The sequence below is a fragment of the Protopterus annectens genome, chromosome 10.part0, assembly GCF_019279795.1.
Source record: "Protopterus annectens isolate FY-2018-M chromosome 10.part0, PAN1.0, whole genome shotgun sequence".
NCBI classification, from domain to species: domain Eukaryota; kingdom Metazoa; phylum Chordata; order Ceratodontiformes; family Protopteridae; genus Protopterus; species Protopterus annectens.
The window spans coordinates 1,219,184,679-1,219,205,108 of NC_056744.1; the positions used below are offsets into that span (position 1 = coordinate 1,219,184,679).

The 20,430-nt window shown below is 43.5% G+C and overlaps 1 protein-coding gene across 1 annotated transcript in view; it reads right to left on the reverse strand.

Moving 5' to 3' along the window:
- ZYG11B (zyg-11 family member B, cell cycle regulator) overlaps nt 1-20,430 on the reverse strand; it is a gene marked incomplete in the record, with an annotated part of 797,045 nt that overhangs the window by 605,347 nt on the left and 171,268 nt on the right.

Consider the following 20,430-nt stretch of genomic DNA (forward strand, 5'->3'; position numbering starts at 1 on the left):
AAAAGAACTTCAAAAGAAAAGCACAACTGTAGTAAGCACTCACAATAACACATATTCAAAAACAGAGTCTTGTAGAAGTAAAATAATTCATATTTTTACTTACCAACATTAGTGGTTGGACTAGTTCCCTTCCAGCAGTTGTGGAAGATACTGACATGGGATGGACTGGGGTTTGTCTGCCGCTCATGTGCCAACATTAAACTAGTGCAAACTTCTATATATGCAACTGTCACCTCATATCATCTTCAGTTCTTTTGAGGAGAAAGTTCTCTGTCCAGTAGCAGTGAAGTTAAAACAATTAGAATACTTATATACATTTATTGGCATTTGTTTACCGGAGGCCCAGGGAGAAAAGCTCCATTATATGGACATCATTTCACAGGTTCATAGATGATTACTAGGCTAATGGCACAACAGCCTTTAAAAGCTTAGCCAATAATACCCAGGGTATGGCAATATTTTATCTTAATTCTCTAGCCATGGGATGAAGTAGTATCAGGGTAGTGTGTCTGTGGGTGCTCCACCCAGAGTCTTTTTACAGACTGCCTCTTTTCATAAGGGACATGGGCAGTACACTGGGAGTGAATTTACAGTTCCCTATCCTTTTATCCAAATTCTTTTTGAAGAGAGTGAGGGATGGGCTTTGTTTTATGAAGATGGGAAATGTATTCCATAGAAGAGGTAGCCTTTGAGATGTACATCTGTCTCTCCAGCAAATTCTGTTAAGAGTCACAAATAAGGTTTAGGGCCACGGAACATGTAACCTTCGTATAATTATTTTTTGCAAACACGTAACATTTTCATCAGGGCTAGATCACAGAATGCTTTGTAGGTCAGGCATAAGTCCCCCCTCTCAATAAATGATATGACATGGAGTAAAGAGATAGGGCCTTTAGTCATCCTACATAAAGACATGTATCTTATGCTTTGCATTTTTTTAGTGAGAAACCTCTAGGACCACTCCAACAGGTGTAAGTGCCTGGTTAGGTACATGCAGAAGAGACCACTGTACTCAATTATGGGCCTGATGAAGGCTGAGTACAACAGCACTATGACTTCCTTTGATCTTGATAGCATGCCTTTACTTATAAGTTGAGCCACATAAAAGGATCTCCTCACTACTGTAGCTACCTAGTGGTCAAAGTTTAAGTTATTATTTACCTGTGTTCCTAGGTCCCTTCACCACTGGGTCTACTTTTAGGGGTGTGCCATCAATATTATAATTTGCATGAATTTCTGACTTACTGAACAATATAATTACACATTTTTTAGCATTTAGTCTCAGACCATGGTTATGTTACCAGTCATTTGTCATTTTTAGGCCTGTTTGCAGGATGTCAACATAATTTGGGGATTCAATGACTGCTCCCAGCTAACAGTCATCAGTGAACTCTTGGGGGCTCTGACTCACCAACACTGATCTTCATTTCAGAGAAATATATACCAAACCCTGTGAGACACCACTAGTAACAGGTTTCTTATTATAAGTGGATTCACCTACCTGGACATTTGTCCTGTCCAGCTGGCTATTCATCTGACTATGTAGGGGTTTATGCCAAACTCAGTAAGTTTATCTTTGAAGCCCAAGTGGGGATTGTGTTGAAAGCTTTGTTCAGGTGTAGATAATCCATGGCTTTGGTGACTTTTTTTGAAGAAGACCACACTGAGCAGACAAGACCTCCATTTGATAAACCAAATTGGGCCTGGTCCAGTGCTTGGAGAGTTCTTATGTCTTTACTGATTAGGTCTATGACAATTCTCTCCATGGCCTTGCAGATAAGACTGGTCAAGCTTATGGGTCTGCAGTTCCCTGGGTCAGTTAATGGGCCCCCCTTTATGTAGAGGGATCTGTTGCAGTCCTCCATTTCTCTGAGACAAATCCCATCCACAGGCTGTGGTTAAACAGGGTTTCTAGTGGCCCTGATGGACTCTGTTTTAAGCTATTTAAGAAGCATCCTCAAATGTTGTTGGGAACCATAGAGGCTGTATTTTTGGCTTAAGTGAGCATAGTAAAGGCCTGTTCCCTCGTAATGACCAGTAGAGGGATAGTTGTGGGTATTTCTCTGGTTGTGGTAGGAGGTGATGGGGAGAGAAATTGAACTGATAGTTAGCTAGCAGATTTGCTATAGTTCCAGGCTGGGTGTAAGTGTTGCCATTCACAATTAACTTGGCCCATTGATGAGCATTTCCCCTGAGGTTATGAACATAATAAAAAAAAGCTTTATGGTTATCTTTCACCTGGGAGGCTATCTTTGCCTCTTAGCTTGCTTTGGCAGATTTGACCAGTTCTCTAATTTGTTTGTTTAGACTGGTGAGCATCTTTTTGCATTGTTTTATCTGCTCCTTCTTGGTTTTGGAGAGAATGTTTTCTCCTTTTGATGAATAGCCTGTTCATGCTACTGGTACACAAGGGTGGTTTATTTTTGCCAGTAATCATAGGCTGGATTCGGACAGTTACTGCCTCCTCCATGCAGCTATGAATGTAGTCGTACAATGCATTTGTGTACAGCTCAGAGCAGCCCTCAGTGTCACCCAGGTTTGGAAGTTTAATAAGCTGTGACTTACTCTGAGGTAACTGGTGTTAGCAAAGTTATTAATAGGTTTGGAGTCTGATTGCGGTTCTAGGTTAGTTTTTATACAAAAGGAGATCATTTTGTGGTCAGATCTTACCAAGGAAGAGTTAATGCACATGAGGGAGCAGCACCACCCCATGCTCGTGAGCACTAGGTCTAGGATATTTGCACCTCTAGCTGGGCAGCTAACTAGTTGCTCCAGGGTATTTTCATCGACAAAGTCCAAAAACCTAAGTAAATTATAGGTCATATGAGTCTCACGGTTTTTGGAAGGGTAGTGGAGGTCACCCAAAAGTATGGTGTCAGGCTGAATGTTAAGAGATTTCAGTAGGTCTATGTAGGAGGTGATGTTTTCCAAACTCTTGTTGGGTATCTGTAGCTAGCAAGGATATGACAGGGGGTTGCTCTATGGTTAGTTGGGAATGGAGCAGCTCAAGCGAGTCATGTTGCTAGACCATTCTAGAAGTATTCTTGTCCTTTATGAACACAGACTCCTCCCTCCCTTTGTTTTATTCTGAGCTGAGGGGGATCGAAATGTATGAAAGGCACTGTAGTCTTTGATAGCCTGGGTGCTTTCAATGGTTCTGAATAATTTTTCTGTGACTGCACATATGTCCATATTCTCCAGGGTGAGGAGTGCTTCCAGTGAGTGCAGTTTTGTTATTTAAACTTCTAGCACTGAACAGCGGTACCTTTAGGTAAAAGTAATGTCTTTCGGCTTTTCCAGGTTAGGGGTCGCCACAGCGGAACTCCGGTCTGCTAATGATTGTCAGTGGACTTTTATGGTGCCGAGTTGCCAGCCCGATGCCAAACCTTCAAAGAAGGCACACCCATTCACACTTGCACCTACCTGCATGTCTTTAACGTCACTCGACTGCGGGAAGGACATGCAGACTCCACACAGAAGGTGCTCCAGCAGAGAATCGAACAGGAGAACCTCTTGCTGTGAGGCGACAATGCTAACCGCTGCACCACCGTGGCCTACAACAGCAATATCAACTCAGTGTTATCAAACCCAAAAACTCAGCAGGAGAAGCCATATTTTCATGTACCATATCTAAACTTTGGAACAATCTTCCATCCTGTATAGCTATTCTACCTTCCAGCAGCCTTTTCAAGACTGCGCTCAAATTCCACTTAAATATGCACTGGCTTTGTCCTTGTTCTAATCCAGACCAACACCCCCACCCTTACCTCCCACCCAACCTAGACTCTTAACCCAACTATATTACCGCTACTACTAACCACAGTCAGAAATAACTAGTTGTCTTCACATACTTTAACATCTTGTCTGACAACTTTGTTACTAACATTATAAACGACAAGAAACTATCTTAACTTACATTTACTGTATATACTGTTGATAATCAATATCTTGTTATTGTATTAAAGCCAACAACCTGTAATGTTGTTTGCTATTGCTGCAACTTTGTATCTCTATTTATCATGTACATGATTTGGAGCTTTTCTCCCCAGGCATCCGCTGAAAAAGGACAATTTCCCGGTACACAAATGTAAATAAATAAATATGCATGAGTTATTTTTTGTTATGCTGGAGGGTTTAACAACTTGGCACAGCCTAAAAATGACACTATGGGATAGATAAAGTTGCTGCCAGTATCCGGAAGCCAAGTGGTGACAAGTACAAACGATCTCTGGCAAAGCATTGTGGTTTGTCAATCAGGTCTCTCCAGGCTGACAGACATTGGATCCCCTTGTCGTTCATAGGCTAGTACTAGGCTAACTGCCCTTGCGAGCCATTTTAAGCTTAGCCAGTTATCCCCTGTGAGATTCAAACCCTGTACCTTGTGTTTGTAAGGCAAACACCTTAACCATTAGGCCACCCTCCCAACCCCTGTGACAACAGAAATTAAACCAATTGTTGAAGTCAATCATTTTTTGCTGATACTGTGGTATCATTGGTGAAGGTAGGATGTTACTCGAGGCCAGATTTATATCCACCTGGGACACATTCTGAGAGCTTCATCATGTTTCTCTTCATCTAGTCCAGAGAGGTAAGTCTTGCATCATTTATGCCCATATGGACTATGACCACGTCATACTGGTACTTGTGGTTTAAAGAACTAAGTGCATGTGTGATCTGGCGGATCCTGGCTCCAGACAGACAGCTCACTGAAATCTTCTCCTTGTTTAGACTGGTAAGGGGGACATCAGTATGTGTTACAATGGAATCCCCAATAACTAGAATGCCTGGTTGTGTGGTGTGTTGCCTTATGGGCCTGGAAGCTGGATTACTATGACTTTCAGAGTTGTGTTTTTTGAGTGTGTACAGGGCCACTGAGAGATGCTTTTAGGAAGTCCTGGAAATTTGCGTAGATTACAAGTAAGTATCTCCACATACGAGGGGCTAGGTGTTTGTTGTTTAGTGTTGGTAGTGAGTGTTTTGGGTGAAACGTTGACCACCTGGTTTGCATTTTTCATGTGTGCATGTGATAGCTTTGCCTCCAATGACACTGTGTATCTACATCTCACACACACTACATTTGTCTGTCCTAAAATTAAATGGTTGTCAGTGATCATAAGCCAGTTACTACACTGCCCCAGGATGCCCATATCCACCAGGCCAGAAACGGAGATGACAGAGAAGCATCTATCCATTATACCAAATGGATAGTAGATGGGAAGGTGTACAGGAGAGTCAATTAAAGGTCTAAGTGAGAGTATTTAGTAGTATACTATTAGCTGACCTAAGTGGTGCCACCTCCTGCACAAACTGACAGCTCTTTGAGCAGCTATGGACAGTGGGAGACTACAGACAGCATTTACTATAGAGGATTTTAAACTGGAGAGGTTTGCTTACATACAGGGAGCGGGTAATGCATTTGCACAATGCACAAATGCAAGGCTTTTATACCAGCAGGATAAAAGACTTTTGCACAGTTAAACAGATCAACACAGAATAAGACTTCTACCAGCAGTTCCCAACTCAAATGGGTTGAATCAGCCCTCAGCTCCCCCCAGAGTGAAGAGAAACCCTATTAATGTACAGGTACACGCCACCACTTAACATTCTTCCGCATTTACGTCCATACTGTACTAAGCAGACGTCAATGTGACTGGTCATTGTGCAGACAGATGTCAACTGAAACACAAGACAAAGTCTATAGTGTTCACATAACATCCGCACTGCTTAATGTTCTATGGGATAAAACCTATCCTGGACATTACGCGAAGCATAACTGTAAAAATAATTGGTTTTGAGCGCAACTGCAGTAACAAATGCTTTACAACAAAAGGCAGAACTCCTGCAGTATCAGGAATCCTTGGAAATAAGTGCACAAACTATGAGAAATGTTCTCATTGTTTTATCATTTGCAGTCAGTCAGTTTCATTCATGAGTTATGATTCCATTACTCAAACATCTTCAACATTAGTTCCATCATTTACAGTCGATTAAAAATAACTGTTACATTGGTTGTACATTAATACATTTTTTTTAAATACAGGGATGTATATGCAGTGGAATATCACCAATATACATAGATTGTCATGTTTTATGTAAAAATATTTGTTTCTAAAAAGACGTATTCAAATCTTGGACATAAAGAGTTAGAGCAGCCTAAACAGGCGTAAGGAAGATAAGAGAGACAATATGACACAGGAGGGGTATAGTTATAAAAGTACATTACATTTTGTACAGCAGAGAGTTATGGTGCAAATTCATAGACCTACATTAGTACCAGTTTAATGAGGGGTGGTGCAAGTGCAGAGCCATTTATCTATTAGGTGTTGTTTCAGTTGTGAATATAGGGAATATCCTGCATCGTTGTTAGCTTTAGTTATGGAGAGTAATGATTTGTCAGTGGAGTGCAAGGTCTCCTAGTAGTGTAAGGCTGAATGACGGACTAAAGAGATGGGAACTTTTCAGGGCTGTGCAGGAGTTTGAAGGTTGTAACTGTTACATACGATAGAGAATTTTTACTTTGAGCCAATTTAGTTGTTTTAGAGACAGGCAGTGATGTGATCTAAATTACTGATTGGTTGCAAATTTGGATACTTTATTGTAACAATCTTCTAGTTTGGCTGATTGAGACGAGTTGAAATTGGTTGGGATAGGAGAGGCATACAACATGGTGAAGAGTAGAAAACAAGTGGCTATGTGTTGTCCATCATAGTCAGTGAAGTAGTGTTTTACTGTACAGAGGTAGCTTAGTTTTTGGTGTTTCTTATTTAAGGCTTGAAGGCAGAAATCAAATTTCACATCTTGGACTGTTATCTTCTGTTATTTTCTCACTTTCACTCCTGCTCAGTACTTGGTTGTTTTACAATATATTAAGATAGCTTTTTGGGAGAAGAAAGAATATTGGGGGTGAACTCTAGCAGTTTAGTGTTTTTTTTTTATTCAGGAGGAGCTGAGTTGCTGAGCCAAGCTTCTATGGAGAAGGATTTCTGGGTGAGTATCTGCAGCACGGGCAGTATCCTAGCAGCACATATTAGAGTGGAGTCATCAGCATATTGTACATTATGGTGGCCTCTAGCTGCTGTGGTTAGGTCATTGATAAATAAGTTAAACAATAGTGGTCTTAGGATGGAACCAAGGGACTTCCATGGATACATGAAGGAAAGAGGAGAAATTATCTTGCGATTTCACTGGTTGGGACCTATTAGTGAGGTAACTAAGAAATTAGTTAAGCAAGGAGGGTGATAGCCAACAGAAAGTCTTTCAATGACTTGAACAGATCCAGAAATAGGGCCGAAGTTATAAGGCCTGAATTTCTACTATGATTTATTGTATCTGTGAACCTTAGAAGGGGAGTGGCTGCACTGTGATTTGTGATTGGGAAAAGAACTCCCCCCCCCCTTTCTCTTTCTATGACCTGCATTTATGGAGGGTGTTTCATCGTTGTGTTATCTGACCTTGAGGAGAACTCTACAAACAGTAAAATAAACGACCAACATCCCAAGCAGTAATCCAAGGTTAAAAACTGTAGGAATGTAGACTTCAGGCTAAATATTCTGCCAAACTTAGCCGTACAACTAGACAAGAGCATTTAGTTCTACACGTTTAGTAAATGCAAGGTCTGCTTTCTAAGCCATGGCATCACAAATGTTTTGACTGTAAGCATTTTTGGGAAAAAAAAACAAAAGCAAGTGGCGCTGCAGCTATACACATCATACAATTTACTTAAATATATCTAAATGACTTTAATGTCGACCTTGCAGATAAGGTCACATTTTAGTTTATATTACTAAATGTTGACATTTGTAAATATTAACAGTTTTATACTATACAGCACAACATTCACAGCTAATATGCAGCTGATATACTGATAGCTGTAAATACTAACAAAATGAACATATCGAACATTCAAAAACAGAAGTATCAATGAGAAACATTAAATAAGAAATTTATATATATGTAGATATAATGTGCAGTTGTCAGTTCCTTATGTAGTATAAAGATAGTTCATTTCATTTGATTTAAGCATATCTGCCGGCACATAAACTTGTACATATGTATACATGAAAGATTAACTGCATAAAGTTCAGCTGTACACGCTGTAAATGTAATAATGGTATAGTAGAACCTGATAGTGATGCATAAAATTTCAGAATTTAGGTGTTCAATATGTAATGGGCATAAATGTGACATGTCTACGTAAAATGTAGGATCAGTAAATTTAAAAGGTAATCATACACCTTATTAACAATTTCACAACAGCTGAATAGCTGCTGTTGAGTGCAACACCTAAAAAAAATGGACTCTGTTGAATTACTCCATTCCCAACAGCTGCCTGTCAGAGCACCAATGGTCTAGGAGTACTAGGAAATGCATATGCATTTGTGAGAAGCTAAAAAGATAAGCCATTGCTATCAATAACATGGCTACCTGTACGTTCTGGACAGTTAGAGGAAAGTTTAGTAGTACTGGGCTTGGCAGTTAAAATTGATAAGCAACTCATAACAACTTGTGCAGTAGCTAGCGAGATTCTAAATCCAGATCAAGAGAGATGTTGTTTGTCTTTTCGGCTTTTCCCGGTTAGGGGTCGCCACAGCGGAACTCTGGTCCGCTAATGACTGGCAGTCGATTTTTATGGTGCCGAGTTGCCAGCCTGACGCCCAACCTTTAGCGAAGGCACGCCCATTCACACGTCTTTCGGAGGCCACTAGACCTCGGGGAGGACATGCAGACTCCACACAGAAGGCACTCCAGCTGAGAATCGAACAGGAGAACCTCTTGCTGTGAGGCAACAATGCTACCACTATACCACCGCGGCTATGTACAACATTAATGTCAATCCACAGTAAAGCAGAATTACTTAAAGATCCATCTTCACTGGTAGTGGCTGACAGTTTGGAAGGCATTAGTTCAAATGTGTCAACAGTATTGTGTAGTAGGAAAAAGTTAACTAATACTATTGGGCATGTTTGGAAAAGCAAAACATCTGCTTGCATGCAGGCAGTTACTACTGAATCACTTAATCCCAACATGAGGACTTTAAGGGAAAGACAGTGGACTGTGTAGACAGCGTGTGCATGTGTGAACCAACAATATCAGCAGTAGTAGTTGTCCTAATGATTACAATCAAAAACTTGCAGTACCTGTCAACATGTCTACTGTAGACAACAGATGGCATGCATTTGTTTAAAAGTAGGCAGTGCAGTCAAATGCATCCTGTACACAGGTTTGGTTGCATATGATGTGATGAACAGCTGTACATTCCATCTGTTCTCTGAATAATGCAGTCCAAGTCATTACATGCACACAACATAAAGTTGCATTTATTTTTTCAATGAAATCTAATACCACAATCAAATTATTTTCCAAATCATTACAAGCCAGCTGCTACGAAGTGTATAGCAAAGAACATCGTTAAAGTTAAAGTGAAAAGATGCCACTTCTACTTCTCCTACAATTTATGATGGAAATTGAGATCTTCAGGGCTGGAAGGGAAATATGGCCCAGATTACAGATTTCCACAGGTTCTGCAGGATAATGATGCACCTTCACTTTATGGAAAGGTGTGCGGCCACATAAGTGTGTGTAACACTTGGGAATGACTGGCTTGAAGATGCGACAGGTTTTCTTAAATACACTGAGGAGACGTATTCAACTGGTAAACTAATACAATTTAATACTAGATCTACACCATCTGTTTGTTTTCCACCAGTGTTTTTCTCATTCATTTTGACACATACGTGACTTGGCTGTGGAAAGGTTTCCTAAAATACAGAATATAGTCAAAGGCTGGCACTGCAGAATCAGAACTCTGTTAGGTAAGAGAAAGTACAGTTGTGTACACTTACCATAAATGTAGATGTTCGAGTGTATTCACTGTTGCAGTCATCACACTTGAGTTATCTGCTTGTAGGTAGCCCTCAGTCGGCCTGAATACCAGAGTCTTGGGATTTCTGCGTTTGATGCTGTCGCCTCTTCCCTGACGTCAGGTCGTTAGGGGTATAAAACATGCAGCCGATGCCATTACATCAGTTTTTCTTGCCCAAGATGTCAACAGCCCCCAAAATAGGAAGCAATTACATGATGTGGAACACCTCCAGTAAAAAGTAAACACCACTGCCATGAGATATGGCCAAAAAAGAAAATAGGTAGAAAGTATAGAAAAGTCAGGGGGCTGGAGGGAGGGTAAATGGGACTGCAACAGTGAATACACTCAACATCTACATTTATGGTAAATGTACACAACTGTACTATGTACTTTGTGTTTCACTGTTGCAGTCATCACACTTGGGTTGATTCTAAAAGCTGAGGAAGGGTGGAGGCAGTCAAGAAGTATTAGGGCTGGCTAGCAGGCCTTGTAAGACTGTTGTGGCAAATCCCGCTCTGAATTTAGAAAAGATAGGTTAAGTAGTAATGCTTGGTGAAGGTGTGTACAGAACTCCAGGTTTCAGCTTCCAGGATGTCCCTGGTAGGGACTCCCCTGAGAAATGCTGTAGAAGTTGAAGTAGCCCTAGTGGAATAAGTTCTGATCCCCTGTGGGGTAGGTTTTCCAAGGTGTTTGTAGCAGAAATGGATGCAGTGTGCGATCCATTTGGAAATGCTTTGCTTTGAAATGGCTTTGCCCTCTGCCCCTGTAGCAAAGCTGACTAGCAGCTGGTCAGATTTTCTGAAAGGTTTAGTCCCTTCAAGGTAGAACCTGAGCTGTCTGTGCACGTTCAAGGAGTGCAGTATCCTTGCCCCTTTAGTCTGAGGATTAGGAAAAAAGGTTGGTAAATGGATGGATTGGTTTAAAGCCACACTGGATACCACCTTGGGCATAAATGATGGGTTAGTCCTGAGGGAAACCCTATCCACATGGAAGACAATGAAGGGTTCCACCGCCATAAGGGCCTGTAACTCAGACACTCTTCTTGCTGAAGTGATGGCTAGAAGTAAGGCTGTTTTCCAAGAGAGGAACTTTAACTCTGCTGTAGCAGCAGGCTCAAAAAGGGGAAGTGTGAGCTCCTCTAATACAAAGTTAAGGTCCCAGGCAGGAGTGGGAGCTCTCCTTGGGGGTCTCAAATTGTTAGCTCCTCTCAGGAACTGTTTGATCAGAGGGTGAGAGACGAGGGGTGGCTCAGTACTGTAGTGAGCTGAGATGGCAGAGGCATGAATCTTAATCGATGAGAAGGATAGGCCTTTGTGGGGCAGTTCTGCTAGATAATGTAGGACTTGAGGTAAGGTAGGCATGTCTGTGTCATTTCTCTGAGACTGGATCCAAGAACAGTATCTTTTCCACTTTTCTGAATAGGATTTCCTAGTACTAGGCCTCCTGGCCTCAAGGATGACATCCAGCACCTGTTTGCCGAGGGTTGCTGGTGATGTATTCAGGGAATAAGCCAGGCTGCCAGGTTCAGGGTATGCAGTTGAGGATGCAAAATCTGTCCCTCCTGCTGGGACAGCAGAGAGGGGGTCTGATGTAGATGCCAGGGTGGCACTGCTGTCAGACTGTGTAGGAGTGGGTACCAGTGCTGGTGTGGCAGTCTGGTGCAATAAGGATTGTCCTTGGCCTGTCCTGTTTGATCTTGAGTAGTACTGAGAGGAGGGACAGAGGGGGAAAGGCACAGTTTGAGAGGTTTTCCCATGTAAAGGATAGGGCATCCACTTTCCATGCTTGGTTGTGGGGAGTTCTGGTGCAAAATTTGCTCAATTGATGGTTTTGGGGGGAAGCAAAGAGGTCCACGTCTGTTGTCCCCCACCTGTGGATTTAGAAGTTTGAATGAGTTGGGTTCCAGTTTCCACTTGTGTGGGTCCATAAGATTTCTGCTCAAGTCATCTGCCAGTGAATTTTGCTTGCCTGGCAGGAATTGAGCTTGCAGGTGCACTTGATTGCTCAAGGCTGTGTTCCACAGAGCCATGGCTAACCTGCACAGTGGGTAGGAATGAGTTCCCCCCTGCTTGATTATGTACCACATAACTGTGGTGTTGTCTGTCTTTATCAAGAGTTGTCCTGGAATGATAAGGTATTTGAAGGCTGTCAGTGCATTCTGTACAGCTAACATTTCTTTTTGATTGATATGTAGGTGAATTTGTCCTGGGCTCCATTTGCCATGAATGCATTTGCCTGCCATGTGAGCCCCCATGCATAGTCTGATGCGTCTGCTGTCAGGGTTTGGGCGGCGGGGGGTTGAGTGAAAGGGAGTCCCTTGTTGTGGTTGCAAGCCTCTGCCTACCAAAGGAACTATTGTCCTTAGGCAAGGAATGATAGGAACCACTGTTTCCAGGTCCTGAGAATGTTGATACCAGAGACTTTTTTAAGTACCACTGAGGTTTCCTCATATGCAGTCTTACATATGGAATTAGGGGAATGCATGAGGCCATGAACCCTAGGGCTTGCAGTATTTTTCTTGCAGATAGCTGGGTTTGAGTGGCCAGTAGTTTGAAGTAATTTGTCAAAGAAACCTGCCTTTCTGGAGTGAGAAATACCGTCTGGGAAGTTGTGTTCAAGCATGCTCCCAGGAATACAATCTTTTGGCTGGGTAACAGCTGTGATTTCTTTTCGTTGATGGTATACCCCAGAGAAGATAGGAGTCGCTTTACAAACAGGTGCTGAAGTAGCAATTCCTGACTGTCTGCCTGGATCAGGCAATCATTCAAGTACGGGTAAATCTGAATATTTCTCTGCCTGCAGTATGCACCGGCTGGAGCCAGGCACTTTGTGAAAACCTTGGGCGTAGCAGATAAGCCAAAGGGAAGTGCAGAGAACTAATAGTGCATAGAGCCTGCCCTGAACCATAGATATTTCCTGCAAGATTTCCTTATGGGGATGTGCAGATAAGCTTCTTCTAAGTCTAGGGTGACCAGCCAGGAGTCCTTGGCTAGCACAGGAAGCAGCTGCTGGAGTGTAAGCATTTCGAATTTTGGTACCACCAGGATGGTGTTGAGAATTGACAGATCCAGGATAGGGTGCCAGGAGTTCTCTTTTCTGGCCACCAGGAACAGTCTGGTGTAGAAACCCTGTCCCCTTTGCTCTGAGGGAACAGGTTGAATAGCCCTGATACTGAGAAGAGAACGTACTTACTTTTGGGTCTCTGCACACTGGTTTGGAGGAAGGTCTGGCAATACGCTTGGGGTTGGCAGAGAGTGGAAGTAGAATCTGTATCCCTGGGATACAAGGGATACAGATTCTAAAATACATTGGTCCTGGGTAATATACTCCCAGTTTTTTGCATGCAGGGCGAGTTTTCCTCCTAGGGGTGCAAGTACTCGGGCATGGCTGGGAAGGATGAAGGACAAGTCACTGTAAACTTTTTATATAAGGGAGTGGCTTACCACTTCCTGATTTTGAGGTGGGAGCACTCCATTGTTTAGATCTGTGCATACCCTGAGACTGTAGTCTTTGTGGTATGCTGCCCCTGGGTTTGGACTGAGAAGGTCTGGGAGGGACAGGAAAGGACCAGTTTTTTGAAGGCCAATGCCTACTGAATCTAGGTGGCTGTACCCGTAAGAAATCTTTAACAGTTTGCATAGATTTAGCTTTTTAAGAACTACTACTGCTTTTGTGGCAAACAAACATTCTTGGTTTAATGGAGCATCTAGTAAATTTTGCTTTGACATGGTCTGGCAAGATTTGTTCCTGCAGCCAAGCATGTCTTCTCAGAACAGACCCAGTGACAGCAGCCCTGCAAGATGCTTCTAAGGCATCAATACCACATGCAAAGTATGTTTACCAACATGGTTTGCAGAATGCATTAACTCTTGTAAATCTTTATTTTCTGCACAATCAGGAATCAACAACATTTTTTGCTTAATTAGTTCCATAATATGCTGCTGGTACTTCAAATTGTGAAACTGGCAATTTAAAGCCCTGATGGCAAGAGTTGCAGAGGTATAAACCTTCTTACCCCATCTGTCTAAAGCCCTAGAATCCCTGTCCGAAGGGGTAGGGTTTTTGGCTATAGTAGCCTTAATACCTTTAGGTCCCTGGGAAATGGTCTCTGGATCCACAGTGGGGTTTTTAAAGAGAAATGTGGGAGAGTCAGGTACTCTAGTACCTGTCAGGCTTTCTAGGAGATGGGTGGTAAAGTATCAGGGGTAAGACTGGATTCCATGAAGACATCATCTACAATATCCAGGACAGGGGGTATAGCTAGTGGCCTGTGCCGAGGCAAATCTAAAAATTCTCCGAGTCTCTTTTTGGACTGTGGGTAGTCCTGCATTCCCAGAGGAAATGCTCTCTTAGGGTATGCAAAGTTTCACAGAAAGAAAAGTCCTCTGGAGGGAGGCAGAGGGAATGGAATCTTCTGCATCTGAATCCTCATAGGGACATAAGGGTATGTCCTGGTAATCAGAGGGGTCAGAGTCATCGGACTCATGGTCTGTGGAATCAGAAGAAAAATCAATTCTTTGTCTTTTAGAGGGGGAAGGCTGGCTTCCCCTAATTAAAGTAATAAGGTCTTCAGCCATTCTAAGCATTTGTTTCTGTGGCATGGGAGCTTGAGAATGCGCTTTGGTTGTCTGTTTTCTAGGCGTAGTGCGAACTCTGGGCCTGAGAAATTTGGTAGTTTTCGTCAGAAATGAAGTAGTAGGTTTAATACAAACATCGGAAGTTCTAAATACACCCTCAGAAGCCGATGCCTGCACAACAGCTCCGGACCCATCTAAGGTATAGACATCTGCAGGTTCCATAGTTGAAGCATCTCGCGGCATACTGGACTCTGAATGGGTCTCAGTACAGGCCTGCGAATCTGTAGAAGCGGGTATCAGGAGCTCCGAAAGCTCCTCACTGAGTACCGGCGGACTGGCGACTAGCTTAACGGAAGCATCAGCAGCTTTGAACCTATGCGGTGTGTCTCTGTCTTTATCCTTACGTTTTTTCGGAAGATCGGTAGTCGGATGGCTTATCGAAGACATTTCGGAATACAGAGAATGAGTGCGAAAGAATTTAGCAACAAAGATAGCTCGACGACAAATAGTTCGGGTGTTGAACAAGGCACAAAACCGACAGTGAGGTATGTTGTTGTCTGGGCCTAAACAGGTGACGCAGTAAGAATGAAAATCTCTGAGAGGTATTTACTTTCCACAGGCAAGACAATTGTCAACTTTTTCTGACATTGGTTACCGAGCAAGAAAAAAGGATCTCTAACGGGGTACTTAGCTTTAGAAGACTTCAGGCTTGAAATTCGAAAAACGAAAATTTCAGGTAGTGGCCGACCGGCACTTGAGAACTGCTTCGGGCTCCTGCACGGCAAGAAAAAGTGATGTAATGGCGTCGGCTGCATGTTTTATACCCCTGATGTCATGGAAGAGGCGAAAGCATCCGACGCAGAAATCCCAAGACTCTGGTATTTGGACCGACTTAGGCCTACCTGCAGGCAAATAACCCAAGTGTGTTGACTGCAACAGTGGAACACGAAGAACATCTAATAAGACAGTAGAGTAATATGAGAGTAGAACCAGATCATGAGAAAACTTGTGGTAATTGCCATTGGCCAATTCCACAGAAAAGGGAGAAACAATATTGCTTGGTCCAAAAGAGAGTTACCACAAAACCTTTTGGAGTCTTCTTTTGAATAATCAGAAATACCCTTGATATCTGTGGAAGGAATGTAATGCATAAAGCAAATTCCTTAGTACAGGAATAAAATTCATGTCTGTTTTGAAAGGAAGCTAACATATTTGTTTGTGGTGTTTCCCAGAACTGGATCAATACCTGGAAGACCTACAGATATCGGATTTCTCTCCGAGGGTCCTTCCTGGTTCCACTCAGTCTGCCACTATGTTTTGCTCTGACAGAAAGTAAGGTGCTTGGAGGGTTAAGGAATGCTAAACAGCTAAATCCCACGTGCCCATAGCCTGAATAGGAGTATGGGTTTATGTTACCCAAGCTGCTGATGTAGCAAGGAACTGTGGTGTTGTACAACTATTAAAAGAAATTATGTGCTCTAGCGTGTCTGATAGGAGTACAGGCCTTGCACTTTTACCATCACAGGAACTGCTCTCTAAAGGAATTCTAACACATCTTAAGACACACACTGACTTGGTGGCAGATGAAAAAATAAGGGGATACTTGTAACAGACTACATGAGAAGTCCACTGTATCAAGCTCTAAAAGAAATAGCGACCAGACTTCGATAATATGGCCCAGATACGGAAGTTCAGAGATCTTACGGAACCATAAGACTTCTCTAAGGAATAAATTTAACATTTCTAAAAAAGTGGTCAGAAATCAGAATATAGGAGCTTTCTCAGAGAGAAAAAAGGGAGGAAGATTTTAAAAACTGGATACTGAGAAAGATCTTCTATCGTGTTTGGCACATTTTGCAATACAAGCCTTTGAAAACGTGGCACTAGTTAAATGACTCTTAGGCAAAACAGAAGAACCGGAGGAAAAATATGGTCTGGTTTAGAAGGCGGGGACAAATTTCCCTGAAAGAAGGTTTTTACAAAAAGTGCCAACTATTACCCAAATGCATCACTTTAAACCCCCATGAGACTGTGACAAAAAGCTAACAAAAGGGAATTAACAAGATCCAAATGATGGGACAAGATAAAGAAATGAAGGCCACTGGTAAGGCTGAAAATGAAAGCAGAAGCTGTAAAGTACAGCTGTGTACACTTACCATAAATGTAGATGTTTGAGTGTATTCATTGTTGCAGTCATCACATTTGGGTTATCCCTGCCAGGGCAGCCCTCAGTTGGCCCGAATAGAGGCTTAGTATTTCTGCGTTGGTTGCTGTCACTCCAGGACTGACATTAGGTCGTCAGTGGTATAAAAACAGGCAACTGATGCCATTACATCAGTTTTTCTTGCCCTGTCAGGAGTCCCCAATAAGGAGCTAGGTTATGGTGGAGGAACACCACCAGTAGAAAATAAATACCAAAAATTCATTGTAAGGAGAGAGAGACAGAGACAAAGGAGATGGAGGAAGGGAAACCAGGAATGCAACAGTGAATACACTCGAACATCTACATTTATGGTAAGTGTACACAACTGTACTATGTTCTTCGTGTTTCACTGGTGGAGTCATCACATTTGGGTTGCTTCCCAAAGCTGAAGAAAAGGGTGGAAGCAGTCAAGTAGACTGGGGGCTGGCTAGGATGCCCTGCAAGACTGCAGTGGCAAAGCCTGCCCTGGATTTGAAGATAGGCAGGTGGTAATGCTTGGTGAAGGTATGAACAGAAGTCCATGTTGCAGCCTCCAGGATGTCCCTGGTGGTGACCCCTCTGAGGAAAGCTGCAGAGGTGGAGGTTGCTCTGGTGCAATGTGTCCTGACCCCCTTGGGGAAGGTTTTCCATGCTGTCTGTAGCAGAAATGGATGCAATGTGCTATCGATTTGGAAATTGTTTGTTTGGATATGGCCTTGCTCTCTGCTCCAGCAGCAACTGATCAGTTTTTCTAAAAGATTTAGTCCTGTCTAGGTAGAATCTGGGCTGTCTGTGCACATCTAGAGTGCAGAATCCTTTACCCCTTGTTTTGTGGGTTAGGGAAAAAGGTGGGCAAATGAATGGACTGATTGAGAGCCACATTGGACACCACTTTTGGCATGAAGGATGGGTTAGTCCTGAGGGACACCCTGTTAGCATGGAAAATGATGAATGGCTCTACAGCCATAAGTGCTTGTAGCTCTGATACTCTTCTAGCTGAAGTGATGGCCAAAAGCAAGGCTGTCTTCCAAGAGAGAAATTTTAACTCTGCTGAAGCTGCAGGTTCAAAGGGGGGCAGGGTGAGCTTTTCCAACACAAAGTTTAGGTCCCAAGCTGGGGTAGGAGCTCTTCTGGGTGGCCTCAAGTTGTTAGCCCCTCTTAGGAACTGTTTGATGAGAGGGTGCGAGAAAAGAGGTGGCTCTGTGCTGAAATGAGAAGAGATGGCAGAGGCATGAATTTTAATAGAAGAGAAGGATAGACCATTGTGTAGTAGGTCTGCCAGGTAATCCAGGATGAGAGGTAGGGTGGGCTGTGCCGTTCCAGCTCCTTTAGGCTGGATCCAGGTGCAAAACCTTTTCCACTTGTCAGCATAAGACTTTCTAGTGCTGGGGCATCTGGCCTCACGTATAACATCTAGAACTTGTTTGCTTAGACTGGCAGCTTGAGAAGAGGTCAGGGAATAAGCCAGGCAGCCAGACTGAGGATCTGCAATTGGGGATGCATGAATTGTCCATTCATCTGGGTCAGGAGTGTTGGGATCTGAGGTAGGCGCCGTGGTGGCAGGGGTGAGAAACTGCACAGCGGTGGGTACCAGTGCTGTCGTGGCCAGTCTGGGGCAATCAGGATTGTCCTCTGTTTTTCCTCCCTTATTTTGAGCAGTACTCTTGAAATGAGTGGTAGAGGGGGAAACACATAGACCGAGAGGTTTACCCACTGGAAGGATAGAGCATCCACTTTCCATGCCTTGCTGTGAGGTTCCCTGGTGCAGAATTTGTTGAGCTGATGATTGGAGTGGGAGGCAAAGAGGTCTACCTTCGGGATGCCCCATTTCTGGGTTACAAGGGTGAAGGTTCTTTGGTTTAGCTGCCACTCATGTGGGTCTAGCAGGTTTCTGCTTAGGTTGTCTGCCAGAGAGTTTAGACAGCCTGACAGGAATTGTGTTAACAGGTGCAGTTGCATGGCTGCGGCCGTGTGCCAAAGGGTCATGGTGAGCCTGCACAGAGGATAAGAGCGAGTCCCCCCCTGCTTGCTGATGTACAATATCACCGTGGTGTTGTCTGTTTTGATCAGCACAGGCACAGGGGAGAGTAGAGGTCTGAAAGCTGTCAAGGTGTGCAGGACCGCTAACACCTCTTTTTGATTGATGTGCAGATGTATTTGATTTGTGCTCTATTGGCCCTGAATGCACCTGTCGTCCAGGTGTGCACCCTAGGCATAGTCTGATGCGTCTGTGGTGAGTGTGTGGGCAGCGTGGGGTAGTGAGAAGGGAAGTCCCTTGTGGTAACATGCTGCTGCCCACCAAATAAAATCTTTTCTTGGACAAGGTATCATAGGTATACAAGAGTTTCCAGGTCTTGAGAGTGCTGACACCAAAGGCTTTTTAGGTACTATTGTAGTTTCTTCACATGCAGTCTGGCATATGGAATGAGTAGAACGCAAGAAGCCATGAACTCTAGAGCTTGCAGGATTTTCCTTGCGGATAACTGGGTCCTGGTGGTTAGCTGAGAGAAGAAGGTTGTCAGGTAGGTTTGTTTTTCTGGTACAAGGAATGCCATCTGGGATGCTGTGTCCAGGCTTGCTCCCAGGAATACAATTTTTTTTTGTGGGTACTAGTTTTGATTTCTTTTCGTTGATAGTATACCCCAGGGAGGTCAGTAGGTCCTTTACAAAGGTCAGGTGCTTTAGCAGCTTTTCCTGACTGTCTGCCTGAATCAGGCAGTTGTCTAAGTATGGGTAAATGTGAATATTTCTTTGTCTGCAAAAAGCAATGGTGGGAGCCAGACATTTTGTGAAAACTCTGGGAGCAGTGGATAAGCTAAAGGGAAGCGCAGAGAACTGAAAGTGCAGTGACCCTGCTCTGCAAAGCAGGTATTTTCTGCATGATTCCCTGATTGGAATGTGCAGGTAGGCCTCTTTTAGGTCTAGGGTGGCTAACCAAGCACCCTTGGAAAGCATAGGGAGAAGTTGCTGGAGGGTGAGCATTTTGAATTTTGGTATCACCAGAAAGGTGATAGGTCGAGGATGGGGTGCCATGTGCCCTCTTTTCTGGGTACCAGGAAGAGTCTGGAGTAGAAACCTTGGCCTATCTGTTCTGCAGGAACATGCTCTATTGCCCTCATAGAGAGGATGGAAAGGACTTGCTTCTTGGCCTCTGCCCACTGGTTTGGGGGAAGATCTGTGAACCCCTTTGGGGCTGGTAGAGTGTGAAAATAAAATTTGTATCCCTGGGACACTATGTTGAGGACCCAGCGCTCATTGGTAATAGTGGCACAGTTGCTTGCGTTGGAGAGTTTTTCTCCTGGGGGGGCAAGTGCAGGTGGGCAGAGGGAGGAGGTGGAAGTGTAAAGTCATTGTGAGCTCTTACCATAAGGGGGTGGCTTTGCGCTCCCTGGTTTTGAAGAGGAGGAACTCCACTGCTTAGATCTCTGCATTCCCTGGGACTGTTGTCTGGGGGGCCTGCTTCCCCTGGGTCTGGGCTGAGCTGACCTGGGGGGGCAGGAAAGGGCCAGTGCTAGGAGGGGCAATGTCTACTGAACCTCGGTGGCTGGACCTGTAAGAAGTCTAACTGTCTGCATAGATTTAGCTTTTTCTTCCATCTTTTTTAGGACCTCTTCTGCCTTGGTGCCAAATAAGTTGTCTTTGTTCAAGGGTGCATCCAATAATTTGGATTTGACATGGTCTGGCAAGGTCTGTTCCTTAAGCCAAGCATGTCTTCTAAGTACAGAACCAGTGACTGCTGCCTGCAAGATGCTTCTAGGGCGTCAAAACCACATTGTAAGGTGTGCTTAGTTACTTGACTTGCAGAATGC